Source organism: Oxyura jamaicensis, chromosome 1, assembly GCF_011077185.1.
Source record: "Oxyura jamaicensis isolate SHBP4307 breed ruddy duck chromosome 1, BPBGC_Ojam_1.0, whole genome shotgun sequence".
In the NCBI taxonomy this organism is placed as follows: Eukaryota; Metazoa; Chordata; class Aves; order Anseriformes; family Anatidae; genus Oxyura; species Oxyura jamaicensis.
The window spans coordinates 13,410,221-13,423,898 of NC_048893.1; the positions used below are offsets into that span (position 1 = coordinate 13,410,221).

The 13,678-nt window shown below is 38.8% G+C and overlaps 1 protein-coding gene across 14 annotated transcripts in view; it reads left to right on the plus strand.

The window, feature by feature from the left end:
• Positions 1 to 292: 292 nt before the first annotated feature.
• KMT2E (lysine methyltransferase 2E (inactive)) overlaps positions 293 to 13,678 on the plus strand; it is a 67,970-nt gene continuing 54,584 nt past the window's right edge. For 5 of the 14 annotated variants that reach the window (XM_035315251.1, XM_035315326.1, XM_035315390.1 and 2 more), the window contains exon 1: positions 304 to 713. The gene's annotated coding sequence lies outside the window, so the exon portion shown is untranslated. Of the gene's footprint in view, positions 714 to 8,360; positions 8,417 to 13,678 lie in introns of all 14 variants that reach the window. The other 9 variants (XM_035312789.1, XM_035314078.1, XM_035314687.1 and 6 more) reach the window with 5 other exon arrangements.

Here is a 13,678-nt window from a genome sequence, read left to right on the forward strand (position 1 = left end):
ACATCCTCCCGCTGCCGCTCGCTGCCACCACAGCCGCTGCCCCTCCCCGCCCGCGCCTCACGGATCGCCCCCGAGAGCAGCCCGGGCTGCTCTCCTCCTCCACCACCGCCGCCCTACTTCCCCGAACACGTTCTCTCTTCACCCCCCCCTCCTATTATCGCCCACCCCCGACCCTCTCTCCGCTCCCTCGGCCACGTTCGGCCGTTCTGCCCCGCGAGGCTGTTTGTAAAATGGACACTGAGGGCTCGGCGGGCGCCCAGCGCGCAGCAGCCCACAAGCAAAATGGCGGCTGTTTGGCTTCGCCTTGGTAACCCTGCCCCTGCCAGGCGGGGCGGGTGAGCCCGTGCAGGGGGAGGGAGGGGAGAGCGGACGCCATTTTCCCCGAGAGGCAGTGACATAGAGGGGAGCGTAGGAGGCTGCGAGGAGGGAGACACGGGAGCAGCGGCGGCGGCAGCGGGGTTTGTACGCAGGTCCCGAGGCAAAAGGCGCTCCCCAGCTAGGTCCCCGTAGGGTTCCGTGCGCCGAGCTGGTTCCTGGAGGAGGGGGGGCCCTCCTCTTCCTTTCCTTCCCTTTTCTTTCACCCGAGTCTGCTGAGGGGGTGAGTCCTGCCCAGGGTAGGGACATCCGCAGTGGGGCAGCGGCATTGTTTTGGTCGGGATAGGAAAGGGGCTCGGCTGAGGGGTCCTGCTGCCTGGCCTGTGTGACCATTACAGGTGAGTCTTGGGTTATTTCTAAGGGATTCTACCGGGGGTGCCTCGGGGAGGAGAGGGGGGGGGGCTGGCAAGAAAAAAGGGGGGGGAGCAAAATGCGACGGGGCCGCCTCGTTGCCCCCGGGGTGACTGACTCCCTTCCCCTGAAACGTGGTGAAATTCTCCTCAAGTTGTCTTCAATTCGCTTTTCCTTTTGTGGGGTTTGGCTTGAAAATGGCAGGCTGTCGCTATATCTTGTGAATATGGCGGGTTACTGTAACTGGAGGAGCTGAGGAGAATTTTTTGGCAGTTCTGCCAGATTTATGCGTTATGCTTGGAAAAAGAGCCATGAGGGGCTATTATGTGACAACATACGCTTCCTCAGACTGGTGGTTTTTAAGAACGGGTTTGTGTGTTATTGGCACTGCGTATTGAGTTTTATGAAGCTTAGGGAAGCCTATTCTCTTCCTCCATCCTGTATATTTTTGCTTTGTGATACTAAAATGGCTCGTTATAGGCCTAATCTCTCTGACTTCCACACCCCCGCCTCCTTCTCTGCCTCCCTGCTAATATCTCAGCTTCGTGGTGTAACCTGGACAAACGGAAAGCTGTCCTAAAGAGTTTCTGTGCCAATTTAAAAGGGGATCATTCTCTCCACCCCCTTTCTTGAGGTTGTAAGTAGTTATACTGGTGCATCCCTTTCTTGCTTCGGTTTCTGTAGCCAGCATTCATGTTCCTTGGCTGGCATATTTTAATCTTCAGGAAATAAAGAGTGGTGGAGTAGACCCTATGGCTGCAGACATAGGGGAGGAGAAACAAACGGTTCACTGTGTAGTACTAAATAGGGTAGAGAAACATAATATAGTCTGATTAGAAAGGTCCTGCTATTCCCCCATACTCAGCCATTAGGGAACGTGTGGTGGCTAAAAGCCCTGAGGTCCCTAACACAGTACACACTACGTGTCGTTGAACGCAGAAGCTTAGCACTGCATCTAGATTTAGTAATATTTTAGTCTGTTTATTTACAGTATCTTAAATAATAATGAAATGTTCCAGTTATTCAGGGCTCAGATCGGAGAAAACAGCGATATATCCACACCTGCACTTACAATGCATAACAAATTGATTATAATAACAATACTTTTAAAGTTACTTTTCAAAAAATGTGGAGCAAATTTTTTAATTTCCCTCTTTTGTCCTTTAGAGATTCTAAAAATGGCGGCCTCAGGCTGATGTTGTGGTAATCTAATCAGCTCGGGTCCTCCACACCCCATGCAGTGCGTTTGTCTGCAGCATATTAGAGTCTTATTCTGTGTAAATGAAAAGACCGTTCCCTTCAATTAATGTACAAAACATCTCTTGGCTTTACTGCGATTTAAAAATGCTGTGTTCCAGCTGATTAATTTTATTGGTTATGTGTGTGAAAGGCAAGTGAACGAGACCACTCTTGTTGGGGAGAAGGGGGGTGGAAAGAGGCAGCAGACCCAGGAGGCTTCTTTGAGGGGTGTGTATAGATTTCTCTAAGGTAATACGTGTGTTGTCAAGTAATTTGGAAAAGCTCCGGCATTTGTGGCGGAGGCTGTGTATCCGTCCATCACATTAGCAACCTAAAAGTGATATTATTTTTCAAACTAAAGAGGAGATTAAGATCGCTGAAACAGTCAGCTAAATTCTTTGTGGAATCACATTTGTGAAACGTCATGGTTGTCTTCCAGGAAATACCTTTGCTGGACATTGGGGTTGTAATTCTATATATTCGTAGTTCGAGAATACAAAAAGAACTTAATACTGACTGAAATAATGCATGCAAGATTATAACCTGTTACTCTATTAAGATGCAGAATTTCTTCTGCCACTGTAATCGAGTATTAGACCTTTTCTTTCTTTTACATTGCGTATTGCTGTATAGAACGTGTATGATAACATACGTACAAATAATTAACTGAAAGTGCGGTTCCAAACCTCTAATTTTTTTCTGAAATGAAATATGAACCTTTTAGTATCACCACTATAAATATGTTTGGGTGGGGGGAAGGGAAGTCACAAGGATTTGTTATTCCGTAGTTGGTGTAGTGTACTCTGATACAAACTATGGAGACTGTGAGCTATACGTTCAAACAGCAGCAACAAAAAAGAGATTGATGTTTGTCATTTTTGTATGTTTGTCTTTAATCTTGTCGTTGGTTTAATGAGGTATGAGTTCGTATTCTAGTATAGCTTTGGAACCTTCTGGATTTAAACAATCAAAAGTACTGAAACGGCAAAACGGTCTTCAGTCTCTGAAGAATTCTAATTTAGATACTGTTCGTATATAGAGCAGCACTGATGTGTGGTGTAAGCTATACCTGAAGTTCCACAGCAAGATGGTAAGACTTTCAGTGGTGCTAATGCATGCTTTTCATGTGTTTTGAGGCCAAAGGCTGAGTGATTTCAACCACCAAGTGATGCATTAATGGTCCAACAGTCCATGCTCCCATCATACGCTCCTCATATTATATGGACTTGATTTTTTTAAAATAAAGCATGTCTTACTCTCTGCTTATTAAAAAGGATACAGTTTTAAAGACTTTGTACGAGCATTTTTAGAAAGCTCTTGCCTTTTTCTTTTCTCTTTCTAGGTTTATAGCCTCTCTACTCTTATTTTTTCTTTTAATGCTACAACTTAGAGGGCCACGCTGCTCTACTTCATGGCCTCAGTCATGTTCTTGGGCAGATGTCCAATTCAAGATTAACATTAGAAGAAACAATTTTGTGCAGTTTACAGAAAGTGTCGCTGGGGAAAAACTGAGATCCAAAAATTGGAATACCCCAACTCAATTTTTACAACTTACCTAACAGATCACAATTTTTATGCATTAAGGCCCTTTTGGGATTTTTGAGATCTTCCATTTTTCCTGTGTGTTCTAGTGAGTCACTTTGTGACTTAGTTTCTCCATTTGTGAAATAGATCTGTGATCTGAAAACAGACTTGTTTAAGGAGACAACGTTACAAAGGAAATTCTACCTTTATTTTTGAATTTCACTGATGTTGGTTTGTTAAAATATATTCATTAAAAATGAAATCTTCCCCCAACCTACTAACAGAAGTTCTTGAAAGAGAGGTTTGAAATCTGAATTTTTAAAAAGATTTCTGATTTACAAACATCTTGTTACAAATGCAATTTTGTAAATGTTAAAATAATATGGATGTTACACAAATGGTTTTAGCGCTATCTTCAAGCTTTTCATATCTGAAGGAAAAATCTGCTCAACTGTCATAACTATGCATTTTGGGTAAGCTTTTTTTGCCATCTGGGAAGTTTCAGAAAGGAAAAAATACTGACTTCTTAAGCTGTATGCATCTAGGGAAAGTTTCATTTAGTACCAATATTCAGATTACTGTTAGGAGTTGCATTACCTCATATCTCTGGTTTGGTTTCAACACAACTGGGTTAATCTGTTGGAATGAAATACAGAAAACAGCATTGCACTGAAGGCTGATCCCAGTTTGATTTAAAGACAGCCTTAATTTTGTGCTCATGCTAGTTTTAGTAAGGCTCCATAAGGGTTTTAGTTAAGGAGTGTTGTATGTAACTGAAGAATTATGCAGTTGTTTTAAATACATGAATCTGTAAATGAAGGTCTAACAAAATTATTCTGCTGTTTTCATGTAAAATTCTAACAAAATTGAGTTGGGGGATGTAGATACAAAATGAAAGCCAAATCAGGCTTCTGGAGAGATCCTAAGGAAATCCAGCTATGTTACTGGTCTTGTGACTTCCATACAAACGATCATTTGTGAATCCCTCAAAAGCAAATTTTGTTGGACAGTGTTTCTGGAGTAGGTACTGTGTTCAAAAGTTTCCACTGTACAAATAGTAGTTTTGATTTATCGCTAAGAATGAAGCTTAATTTTTTTTTATATATAGAGATGCCTTACTTGTTTCAGCTCATGTAGAATGTGGATTACTTCTTGTTCTTTTGAGTTCTGTATTATTTACAATGTTAATTGCATTGGGCTTTTGAAGGGTGCGAGGTGAATGTGCCTAACTACCACTGTTCACAGTCTTCTACTTAGAAGAAAAAAAAAAGCTTACCCATAAAAGTTAACCTAATCACTTTCAGGATCCAAAATTTTGCTCATGACCTTCATACTACAAAAAACCCTGCTATAATCACATTCAAAGACAAAACTGTTGTTACCTTTAAGGCATAACAAACAGCTTATTTAAAAGAAACCTTGTCAAGGTTTCGTATACTTGCTAGCAGATACTGAGATAATTTTTATTTCCTCATACAAATCTTAATATATTAACGTGGTGTTAATGAAACTGGCAAGGTTTTAAGCTCTGCAAGTTGTTAGAAAATCTTCATAATTAAGGTTGTCTGCAAGCCTTTGAAGAGAGTTTTGTCATACAAAGTGTGTTTTTTAACATCTCTGGCTTAAATGGTTTTCATCTGTTAATTTTTTTTTAGTAATTAACGTGTTTGGTAAGAATTATGGTAAATCGGTGTCCACCCCAATTGTGTGCTGCAAGAGTACAAATAATAGATTGAAGTAGCATGCAGACTGTGTACTTTGTAGGTAAAATGTGTGTTAATTTTGCATATTTTATTGGAAGAGCACTATCATTCCTTTCATGTGATAGTTTATATGCTGCCTAGATTGAGATGTGGTGCTGTAAAACTTATATGACACTTGCATGGGCTCAGCCCATGCAAGTTTTGCAAATCAGGCCAAGTGTGGGAATGCCAAAATAGTATTGCTTTTAGTTCAAAAATTTAGTTTTAGGTTAACATTTTTGAAAGATATACATATTGAAATGCCCCAATGGAAGTTGAGGTTTAGACAAGCTGTGTTGTTTTTTTTTAATCTCACATTTCTAGTTGTGTTTTGTATACTGTTTCATGCTATCATAGTCTAGGTAATCATTCACTTTTATATCCTTATAAAAAAAAAAAAAGGCCGTCAAGTTCAAAGAAGATGAGTGAGTAGATTTTCATGACATTATTGTAGCTTAGGTTACAACTTACAAAGAAGGACCTATAGTCTGATGTTTACTGTTGATTTTTTTCATGCTGTCCATGGAAAGCTTATATAGAAAATGATTAAATTGGTATCCTGTATTTACAAAGTGAGAATTGAAAATTCTACCATGGGATGGTAGGTTTGGATCTTTAGCCTGCGGAGCTCTGGGTATTTAAATTGGTTCAGTGTTCATTACTTTTAACTGTTATAATTTCTCTAGGTCTAGAGATAACTTTCTTTCTTTCGCAGTGGGTGATGCTCTTATTTTGCCTTGAGTAGACAAAAGAGCTACCTCCTAATGAGCAATGGGTATAATGGGACTATTTTTGTATCACAAGACAGCTGATATTCCAAGTCTAGACAGCTAATCCTGTCTTAACTGTTGGTTTCAATAAACTTTTTGAGTGAGAAAATGTTTTTAGTCACTACTACTTAAACTGAAGGTGAAGGCCTGAGAATTACAACAGCTTACCTAAAGCTTTTTGGGGAAGAAATGGAGAGATTACTCCTCTCAGCTGGTTTCTGAAGGTATAATTCTAGAACTGAGAGGGAAACATTAATGGATTTATCTATAAGTGATTTTAAAATACAGTCATTACCTTACTGTCTGTAAGGATGAAGTTAACTCCCTCAGATGCCTTACCAAGTAGTAATACTGTTGTTTCTTACTCTTTTTGCATACAGTCAAAATACTTTATGGGAATTTCTTTAATGTTCATTTAATATATATATATATACACACATTTATTTATTTACATATATATGTAAATAAAGAGTTGTTACTGTCATTGATTAAAACCAAACAAAAACACCCTGTGTAACATTCGTATGTTCATTCTTTGTCCCTTGCTTTCCAGTTGCTTAAATCTTCTGTCATAGAGGCAATAAAAGATAAACTTTGCATCTTCTTTTTTCTCTGTTTGGCAGTAGTATTCAAAGATGAAAGCTGTATTTTGTGCTTCTGTGGCTGGGCAGAGTTTCTTTGCTGTGTTTATTCTGAGATGACGTATTTCTTATCTTTGTTACTACAATTAAGAATACAAACTGAGATCATATTTGAAAACACAAATGTATAAAGGTGCAGAAAATCTCTGAATTTCTTAACACAAATCAGTCAATATACTCTTGCAAGATAATTGGAATTGAAAACGAAATGTTTTCTGTTCCCTTTAAGTAGGAAACATCTTTTGATATCAGACTTCTGTGTTTTCTGTGGCTGCCTTTGAGCAGCCTTCTCAATCTGTTCCATTGACCTCTCCCTCCCAAAACCTAAATAAAGAGCTTTGCAATGCTGCCATGTTGTTACCAAGAATATAGTCTAGGTTAACTTGTGCTTAAAACTGTGTAAAAGGTCTAATTGCTAGAAGAATAAAGGTTTGTCTGAAAGAGTGCAGATTTCTGACTTGTCTTGTGTTTGGATTCCTAAGCACGAGAGTAACAGTCAAGTGAATGTCTATAAATATTTACAGAATTAGAAATGGAAGCACTGTTGTGCCATTCATGCAAGTCAAATGGCATTGATAAGACAGGAGAACTGGTTTTGGAACCTACCAAAATGAAAGGTTGGGCTAGATGACCTTAGAGGTCTTTTCCAACCTGAATGATTCTATGGTTCTGTGAAAACATGTCAAAGTAGAAATTAGTTTAGCTGAAACGTCAAACTTGGTGCAAGTCTAAACAATTTACTACTTGTATAGTAGGTATCTAATACGTAGATGTAGGCTTCCAAGTCTTGTTAAAGTGCATAGAAACATAAAGTAATAGTTTTACTTGATGTCATAAAGTCAGCAAAATAGGTTGTTGAAACCATTAACTATTGCAAATATGTATTTGCAACCACATGTTCCCCTTCCACCCCCAAAGCCATACTTCATTCTTAGAAGAATACTGGACCTTAGAGTTTAGACCTTCCAGTGATTGACTCCCCGTTCGGTATATCGTTGTATTTATTGAAAAATATCCTTGGCCCTTACACTTATAGACGTTACTTACAGCGTATGCTTATGGAACATTGTGTGCGTGCAGAAACACTATGCTTTGAAATGTTTGTTAAGAATAATAGCTTGCAGTAACACGTGTAAATGGTGTTTCTTGGAGAATAATTGGTAAGTTTTTGCATGTTTAATCAACAGTTATTTACCATTTCACAGTAGATAGAGAAAAATGTTTGCTGGGAAACAGCTGATGCAAACAATGGCTTAAGGATATCTTTAATGGGAAAATGATTTATTAGTTTTCTTAATCTTTGAATTTTACATTTCACAGTGATATAGTGCAAGCTGTTAGATAGCTGAGAGTCTAGTGTATCATTCTCCAAGTAACAAGCAGTACTGCTATCAAAAAGTGGTCTTGTCTTTTATACTCATTCATAGGGTGTACTTGCATTTTACAGCTCCTTGATTCTCCCCTTCAAATAACTGAATGTTTGAATGGGTAGGCCTTTTAGTGCAGTCTACTTTAAGAAGTATGATAGGCAGGTTACATGATTGGCAGCTAATTTTCAGTTTGGGGGTTGGTTTCTGTAAATAGAAAAGCATGGTATTTTCTGTCTGCGTCCTCTGTTGCCACTTCTGTTCAATAAACCAGTTCCTACTCTTTAACTTACTCTATGACTGCATTTACCTTTATTTCCCCTCTACCACTCATTCTTTTTCTCTTCCTAGTCCCGTATTTTAACTTCAACTGAGAGAAGAAAAGGAGGAGTGAAGAGAGAGAAGAGGTAAGGGGGAGTCTTCCATATGTTTTAATGGACTGGCATAAGTACCATCATTTCAAGAACACGCAGGAGCAGTGCTCTTGGATGAGGTAGCAAAGGGGAGAATAGCCTACAGCCAGTGGAAACCAGTTCTGTATGGCAGAAATGTTGACTGACAGATTCTGAGTGCAATGTAAGCAATGACTTGAAGAATCAATGCTTGAATGACAGAGACTCAAGTTTTTAATGCACGAATTTTGCACGCCATGGAAGAAGCAGATTTTTTTTTGTTGTTTCATACCCCAGACTCAAGAGCAATTCATGAAGTTGGGTTGTCATTCTAAACGTGACTGGGGTCTTTGTTGATGGTAAAGTTTTGTGTTTATTGTATCAGGATGCTCATAAGTATGCTAATAATCTTCTTGCTTCACCTGGTTCATTCTGACTGTGTATTGGGGACTGGATTAAAAGCAGAGTAGGAGGAAAAGCAGCCTCCCTCTGTCATAGTTTGCCTGTAATGGCCTTGATTATCAAATAAGTTGTACTGACAAAGACCCAATGATCATTAGACCAACAAATAGCTTTAAAACAAAATCTTTAACAGTTAGGAACTTCGTGCCTTTGGGATCTCCAAAGTTTAATGAAAATCCAAAAGGGGATGGATGTAGCTATGAGCATTGTCCTTGGAGAGTCAGAGAGAAGCAGCATAATGATGTTAGCCATTATGCGGTCTGTGTCCTGACAACTCTCACATGTGTGACTCCAAACCAGCCGTAGAGGTACTTTTTTTTTTTTTTTTTTTTTTTTTTTGCTGTGTTACAGCATGTGAGAAGCAGCAGAGCGGGGCCTGACTACTGACAGCACACAGGTCTGTGGCTGGCACAGGAGGGGCTTGAGGGGCTTGTGGGTGAGGCCAGCACCAGCTAACGTTTATGAGGAGAACGTTGCTATGAGAGAGATAGAGAGAACATGAGGCCTACGAGGATGTTTGGACAAAAACTACGAGTGCATAGGAAGTCAGATTACTTTCAGACCAAAATGTTTCTTTTGTGCAGTATACAGGGGTTGGTCATTAATGGGTCTTACAGTGTACATGGTATGTGAATTATGCCTACTGTCTTTTTTTTTTTTTTTATCTTCTTTCTTAATTGTCTTTTTGTCTCAGCCCAGATTTGAAATAGACTGCTAACTTCTCTGTTAGGTTACCATAGAGAGCAGCAAACAGTCAGCAGAGGTCTGAATTTGGAGTCATAGTTGTTTCTGAGCCTGCATACTACAACTTCAGTGATGTATTGCTTGGGAGCTGGATATCCCTCCTAATCTCTTAGTAAAATCTATACTATGGGGAAGCGTGTTGGGGGAAACAGAGTAGAAACTTCCTTGTGGGCAAGATTAGTCATTTATTCATGTCTTCTGCTTCAAGGTCTGATTAAAGATGTGTTATCTCCTTAGAAACAGCCAGCAATAAATAAATATTCAGATTACTTTGCATAGCGTAAATACATATATCATACTTATGCTACGTGTATTTGTTCCAGATTATTTTGCGTGTGTAGACACATTCATAAATATATGTATACACACAGAGTAGTTAACCATTTGATTCCTATCTGGCATATTCCATTAAAATGTCAGTTTCTATCACTAGTTTTCCAGATAACCAGTGCTCAGAGCAGTGGTAGAAAGTAGAAATTTAGTCAAATAGGTATTTTTTTTAGTAAAATTTTCTTACTGTTTTTCTCTCTTCTCTATGTAATCTCCCACTCTTCTCCTCCACTTAACAAATAAAATGAATAAAAATTTTAAAAAATAGTTTGCAGGCAGGGAAGCAGAGTAGAAAAGCTCTGGTTGAGTTGTTGGCTCTGACAGTTCAGGACAGAAGTCTTCACTCTGCATTTGTGGACTGTGACACACTGTAATGATAGGTGCATTGTTAATTTGCAACTTCTCCTGTATAGGTTGTGCTGAAGCATAGGTATATCGACTTTTAGATCCATTCTTGTGCATTTTCTTTGTGGGAAGGGTGGTTCCCATGATTGCAGGTTAAAATTGTTGGTCTGTAAATCTGAAGGCAGGCATGACAAGAATTGCTTTTGTTAATGATTGCAAAACATGTATATACACATATGATGTAATTGAGGAGAGGGGGAAGGAAAACGTTTGCATTGCATACTCAGTAAAAGGCAAGTTACATGTAGAAAATTATTTTTACATGCTGTCCTCGATTTTATTTCCCTTTTTGCAGTACCTGTAATAGTATCAATTTTTAGATAACTGAGTTCCTGTGTGCCATATTGAGTACCAGCACTTCAAAAACATTTTTAACCCCTTCCCCTTAGAGCATTTTTAAGAGGAAAAAAGGCACCAGTATATCATATAGATGAGTTTTCCTGGTGTGGTAAGAAAATCAAACACCTCTACTTTTCGTCATCTCTCTCTGATGCATGAGATGACTTCTGTAAAGAAAAGTCAGGAGAGGTCTGAGAGCAGTAGTGTCTTGGCAGCTCTTTGTCTTGCTCCCAAGACCCTGTTGATGTGGAAACCTGGAGTTTGATTCGGAGCGCTTCTCTGTCACTGTGTGGAGCCAAGCTGGACTGGCAGTATGATGAGTTTTCTCCTGGGAGCAGAAGTTGGAAGTTTGGTTTGAGCTTAGTGCCGGATGAGTACAGTTAGTTTTTTACATTCAGATGGACTTGAAGCTATAACCCGATAAGTGTTGTGTGCTGGTTGAGCTGAAAGGTCTTGCTTGACTCGAGACTGTCATGCAACTAGTTTGTGTATTTTGTGTTTTCAATTAGTTTTATCTGTAAATCTGATAATTCTTCTCCACCCTTACTCTTCTTCCTTGGTCCATACAAGGGTACAAAATCAGTTGTGCAGACACATAACTTTGTCTCAGCAATTTCATTTGTTTGCTCCAGTAAGCTTCACTTTAATTCCCTCAGATCTGTACACACCCCTTGAAGAATCTTAATACGTGTACTGTCTGTATTCTGATACTTAAATGCTGCTCCAGGAAACTGTTCTTAATGTTTTGCCTGTAGTTAAAGGGTGAGAGACAACGGGTTTACCTGGACTTTTAGTTCAGCAAATGAGAGCCTCTTCTGTAGCTTTCAGAGGAAATAAGCACTGCTAAAACATGGGGTGAACTAATGCAGATTACAACTTTTCAGATATTCAGGAGTAACAATTCTCAGGTCTTTCAGTTACTTTATGAAGTTGAAGTAAATTATGACTGACTGTTGTATCGCTTCTAAGGAAAGATAGTTGGTATATGTACAAAGGTTAGAAGGTTTTGATTTATTTTTTCCTCTCCCCAGTTACATATATTTTGTATATGACCTTGTGAAGATGCAGAGCAGACACAGTATAGAGGTGGTAATTAGGTTAGCATATTAATCTTTGCAGTGACATTAGGTTAGGACTTTGAGATAAGCTTGCATGCATTGGTGTAAAGTCTAGATTACTTATCCTAAACCAGTGCTGTTTCCTCTCTTGAAATAGCCAAAATTATGATTAGGTTTTTAATCCTTAAACTTGCTGCTCAGCATGTACAGAGGTCTTGATAATTGTCACCTGCAGAGGCATTGTGTGAAATCCCCGAGTCTTAAAACACCTAAAATGTGTAACTGCTTTATATTTTCCCCTCTTGTAATTGTCTGTTGATAGATGCTGCTGATAGATGCAAGTGGTAGAAGAATGTATTGAAGAGCTTCAAGTGTGTAAAGAAGTGATAGAAACAGCCCAATGAAAACATGGAGAAAAATAAAAATAATAAAAAAAAGACTTTAAAGATTAGTGCAGTCTTCTTGTGTATGTTGAAAATTCTTCAATCTCGAGCTTAAAAATAATTGCTTGCTTAATTTATAATTTCACTGATGCGCCTTTATAAATTGGAAAATAAATGTGTTGCACCTTTCTTTGAATTCTATTCCTAAAGTTTATAATGTGTTTTTTATTTAACTTAAAAATGTTTGTCCTTGTTATTTATCACATGGTAACAGGATATGGAAACTGATTTATGGGGAAGGAAACACAAGAAACAATGACATTGTGTCTAATATTAAAAAACAAACAAACAAAAAAAACAACAAAACAAAAACACAACTCAAATAGAGTAGAATGGTAAAAGCAGATTTCTCTCCAGCCCCTCATTTGGTTATTGCAGTGTTAGGGCTGACTGTGGATTTAAAAAAAACTTGCAATAAGTATATGAGAATGTCTTGATATTCTGGTGCTGCCACCAACTCTTAACTTTTTGCATAAACGTTTTGCATCTGTGCACCCAAATAAGAGCTGTAGCATGCTTGTACACACAGCATAGGTTCTAGCAGGCTTTTTAGTACTACTGTTTCCTCTTCCTTCTCAAAAAAAGGTGAAATGTGCAGAGGTAGGCTACTAAAGTTAGCAGATACCGATGTGAGCTGTGCCTTTCCCAGTATAGCAAGTACTGTATGGTTTCCTCTCTCTTGAAAAACATGCTGTGTTATTGTTTAAAAAAAATACATAGATAAGTCAGAGCTTTCTTAGATTTATATTGTTACTTCCTTGTAGAATATAAGTACTGGGAATTCAGCTTCTGAACCTATGAAAGTAAATGCAAGTAAAAGTGGGTAAAAATGAACAAATATGTTATCCTACTCCTCCCCCTGCACCCCCTCTCCAAAAACAAACAAAACAAAAAACCTTACATGAAAAATGCCATGGAAGAAATTGTCTGGACTCTTGACGCTTAAAGGATGATTGATAGCTGGGATTATGAAACCTTGTTGGAGTCATCTGGACAGTTTGGCTAGGTTTCAGGTTCTTATTTTTCAAGTGTGCTTTCTGTCTAGGTGATCTGTCATCTGCTTGTTGCCTGAAGCCATTCTCTGGAGCTTTTAATGGTCCCCCAAGAAACAAGTGTGGGGGGAGGCTGACACAGTTGGCCTGCAGTTGGTTGGCAGCCAGCATCTGATCAGAACTGGATCATGTAGAGTTAGGTCCAAAAATACCAACATAACTTCAGGAGATTACCCATTTAACATCTGATCCAAGAGTTAGGCCCTCTATACTTGTTAGTTTTTTCCTCTTCTCCTCCATGTACCCGTGAAAAAGTTACGTGTTTTCCTCTGCTGTCACATAATTGATCTTAGAAGGACAAGGCAGAAAGGAAACATGTGGTCTTTGTTAAACCACAGAATAATGTTGTGTAAGTGGAGTACCTCAGGGATAATATGTAACTTATTTTCTGTTAAACACATAAATGATGTTCTTTGTACAAAGCCACACAGATGAAATAATTTG